The sequence below is a fragment of the Rattus norvegicus genome, chromosome 2 (assembly GCF_036323735.1).
Source record: "Rattus norvegicus strain BN/NHsdMcwi chromosome 2, GRCr8, whole genome shotgun sequence".
Classification (NCBI taxonomy): Eukaryota; Metazoa; Chordata; class Mammalia; order Rodentia; family Muridae; genus Rattus; species Rattus norvegicus.
In genome coordinates, this window is record NC_086020.1 from 28,380,795 (window position 1) to 28,385,327 (window position 4,533).

Below are 4,533 nucleotides of genomic sequence, written 5' to 3' on the forward strand. Positions count from 1 at the left end.
TAGGCGGGGCCAAGACGGAAAAAGGAAGCGACGGGAAGCTAGAAGGGTCTGTTAGCAATGGTATGCGGGAATCTCTTCCCGAGAGGCTAGGAGCCTTTTACAAGTTGGTATTTATGTACCCAAACAACGGTCTGTAGTTTTATTCCTTGTTTCCTTTGTTTTGTAGTGTAGGATTTTGAGTCCGATTCGTGAAATGTTTTCCCATTCAAAACCGAGGGTTCTTCCATTGTACAAGTATTCTTATAAGTACATGTTCTAAGTTCGCCTTACAATGTGAACTTTAACGTTTAATTCTCTTCCCAGACTAAAGGGATTCCTCACAGCATAGCTTTGTTAAGACCATCATTATCATCTGTCCCGTTCCTCTAATCTATCTAGAGGACTACTTCTGAGCTCTCCATCTTTCCCATTTGAGTATTAGTCTGTTACCATAATGCAACCATATGATCGCTTTGGTTCTGTAAAATGCCTTTTTTAAAAATATGAATAGAAACACTTATTTTTATACATATTCAATATGTGACCCAGCAATGTCACTCCTGACTCCAAGTCAGCATATCACAGGGAGACTTGGAGCACTAATTACAATAGCTAAACTACAGAACCAGGCAACTTGATTAACACTGGCGTTGTGAATTAAGGAAAATAGAGCATATATATGCGATGTATTTTTAAATAATAAATATAAATAAAATTAAGTTATTTGGAGCGAATTGTTTACATTTGGAAGTGGATACACCTGGAGATGACCATTAAGAAAATTAAGCCAGTTCCAGAAAAACAAATACCATGCGTTTTTTCTTATACGTGGTTCCTAGGTTTGTTTTAGATTCATACAATCATTTATCTATGACGTAAAATGATTATCTGATCTGTTAATAACATAAATATATAAGATAAAGATAGTTATCTTTTATGATATGAGAGCAGCAGCAAAACTGCCTAGGGAAGGAGACTAATGAGGAGAAATGAATCCATGGTAAAGGATGGAATATACTTAATGTTAAAAATTGTATGAAAATGCCTTTATGTGACATAGTGCCATGCACAATGAATATATACAATGAAACTTTTTTTAAACTAGCAGGACATATTTATTTTCATTTTGAGAGTTTTTCCAATGTTTGGCTACAAAGGTTGAGTAAAATCTTTACAGAGTCACATGTGGTGATACATGCCTGTAATTCAAGTACTCAGAAGATGGAGGCAGAGGAATTGGCTAGCCTGAGACAGAGCAAGTCTCTGGCCCACCACAGCTGCAGAGCAAGAAAAGCTGAGTCAGGAGGATCCTGAATTCCTGTCAGGCCTAGGCAACAGAGTGATACAGTGTCTTAAGAATAGCAACAAGAACAATAAGAAACAAAGAGTTGGACCTGGGGTTTAGCTCAGTAGTAAAGCTTGTGTTAACATAAGTGAGACCCTGGGTTTGATATTCAGTAACACACACATACACACACACACACACACACACACACACACACACACACACTGGCACACACGCACGCACGCACACACCCCACTTTGGAAGCAAGCTTATTTATATAAGACCAATCCAGCAAACTCACACATTATACCTGTCATTTTCACACAGGAAAGAAATAAAATACCATTATTCATCTTATCCCTCATGTAATTATAACAGACCTAGTCATAACTCCTTTTTTTAATCCAACAGAATCATAAAAATTATATGTCATAAGCTCTAAGTTCAATCTATGTTTCTTCAAACAATAGGACTATCCGGACATTAATTTTACCAGTAAGAGTCTTTCGTCTAATTTTTCACTTTCAATTATGTCTGTATGTCTGTGTGGGGGCTTGCACATAGGCATGAAGGCCCTTGGGGAGGCCAGAGGCAGGAAAATGAACTCAGGTCTTCTCCAAGAGAAGTACTTACTCTTAACTGCAGACCCACTTCTCCAGTTCTTCACTGACTTGTCTTTTTGTTGTAAAATTTATTTTACCAGTGTCTTAGTTGTGTTTATATTGCTATGATAAGATATCACGATCAAGGAAACTTATAGAAGCAAGTATTCATTGGGCTTTACAATCTCAGATGGCGAGTCCATAGCCATCATGGCAAGGAGCATGACAATAGGCGGTCAGGCATGGCGCTGGGGCACTGAGAACTTATGTCTGATCCACAAGCATGAGGCAAAGAGAAAGAGCTAACTTGGCACGGCCTGGGCTTTGGAAATCTCAAAACTGGCCTCCAGTGACACACCTCCTCAACAAGGTCACACATGCCCCCTAAAGTCTCTGCATGGACACCTCCCCAAAGCAGCTTCACCGCCTCTCAGACAGTGTGCTGTTCACTTCATAGCCAGGTACTCCAAAAGGAGATTTCACAATTGCATGGCATTCAAAGGGGGGAGGTGGGAGCTAGAGAGAACTCAGCAGCTGAGAATGTTTACTGCACTTCCAGAGGACCTGAGTTCAGTTCCCAACACTCACCTCAGGTGCTTCACAACTGCCTGCAACTCTAGCTCTAGAGGATCCAGTGCTCTTGTCTGGCCTCCAAGGGCTCTTTGCTTATCTGCACACACACACACACACACACACACACACACACACACACACACACACACCACACTACAGGAGCAGGTACATTCCAGTTTCACAGCCTTCCACTCCCAAGGATTAGAAAGAGCTTCCCATCCACTTTGAGCCACTCCACACATGAAGATGGCCTTCTTGTGGTTGCCGGCTCTCATGGCTTCTGAAAGTCCTCCTCTGGCAAAGTTACAATCTCTCCTTCCAGCAAGAGAGAGCCCAAGGCCTCTCAGTGCTCCCATCCGAGGTCAACTGGTGTCATCCCGTGTGGGCCTGTGAGCACGTTTGGATTCTCAACATGTTCAGAAACCTCAGCTCTAGAGCTTCCCAGGCAGGACCTCTACCTCATGGCACCAGTCAAGAACACTGGAGAGGTGAACCTCCCTGGCTTGGCTAGCTCACACTTGTGCTGGCACGTGAGGGAATTTTATGAGCCCCCTATTTCTGGATGATGTAAGACTTGGGATTCTGTCCCTGATGATGGAGCAGCCACATTCTGGTTCCACAGCTTCCCGCCTGTCTTCAGACCTCTTTTTAATGCCATCAGTAACTAACTTTCCACCATGATGTGTCTAACTTGTCCTGCACTGCCTAAGCTTGCTCGAAGTAGATGGAGAAGGCTCTTCCTAGTCGCAGACTCAAGAATGTGTGTCAGTTGCCTTCCAAAACCCCCATTGTGGGTCAGGCTACCCCCGACTAGCTCTGTAACACCAAGAGGGAAAGACAGCAAAATTCTCAAGGCATTATAAATATGGTGTCCACAGCCCTTGCTGCTCTTACAGAGAATATGGGTTTGATTCCCAACACCCATGGGGTTGTAACTCCAGTTCCAGGGATCTAATTCCCTCTTCTCGCCTTAACAAGCACCAGCTGGCCCGAACATGGTGCACACACACAGATGCAGGCAAAATACTCAAGCACATAAAATCAAGGGCTAAGTGGTGGTGGGATCTCCAGCTTAGATACAGGAAGAATGAATTACTGGAGCAGAGTCTACGACATGACCAAGACCGGAACTTCACTTTGATTTTATTGCTCGTGTGTGGGTTGCAGAACACCTGTTCAGAAGGAAAGGAGCACTCTGGAAGTTGGCCTCAAGTGGCAGAATCAGATCTGGATGAAGAGCGGGTTCTAGGGACAGCACCTCACACAGCTCTGTGGTAACTAGGCGGTGGACAGCTATTGAGGACTGCAGAGCCCCCCGTCTTACGGGCCTTCCCCCCCCCCCAGAAAAGTTCTGTTTCTTATATTTTTGGTTGTGAGCCTAGCCTTTAACGGCTGAGCCATCTCTCCAGCCCAAAAGTTCTGTTTCTTTAAGTGAGTATTTTTTATTGACTCAGGGGCTGGAGAGATGGCTCAGTGTTGAACAGCATTTGTTGCTTGTTGCCTGTGCCCTGGACAGCTCTCTGCCTGACCCTACCTGCTCTTGGGGTTTCAGGGGTTCTACAGACAGCAATAGTTAGCAGATGCTCTGCCTGATTGAGAGCCATGGCAGGTGCCGTGAGTCTCACCAGACGGAATCCAAGCAGCCGAGATACTGCTGTATTCCCCAGCAGAAGAAAGCTGTCCCCCCAACACAGCTGATTTATATCTAATTTCACTTAGGGAGTCATGAATTTGGAATTTAATGAATAGTCACCTGTAGTGATTTATTTTGGATCCCTGTGGGAAGCCAGTTCTCCCCTACCAAGCTTACTGTTGGATGTCACAGGAGAATGTCTGGGGAACCATAACATTTCCATAGAAGTGATTGATGGGTCCCTATTACTTTGGTCAATTGGCCATTACCATTTTCTTGCCCTGGAAGTGGGAAGAAAGAATGGGTGTGTGTTATGTTCAACACCGGAGCAAAGGTAATGGAAGCCACCCAGATGGCGCCTTTGTTATCCATACCTAGAATACTTACACGTGCTCACGTTACTATTTTATAAGGGTTTCGAAATTTACCAAGTTGAAAGTGGTGGTTCACACCTGTCAACT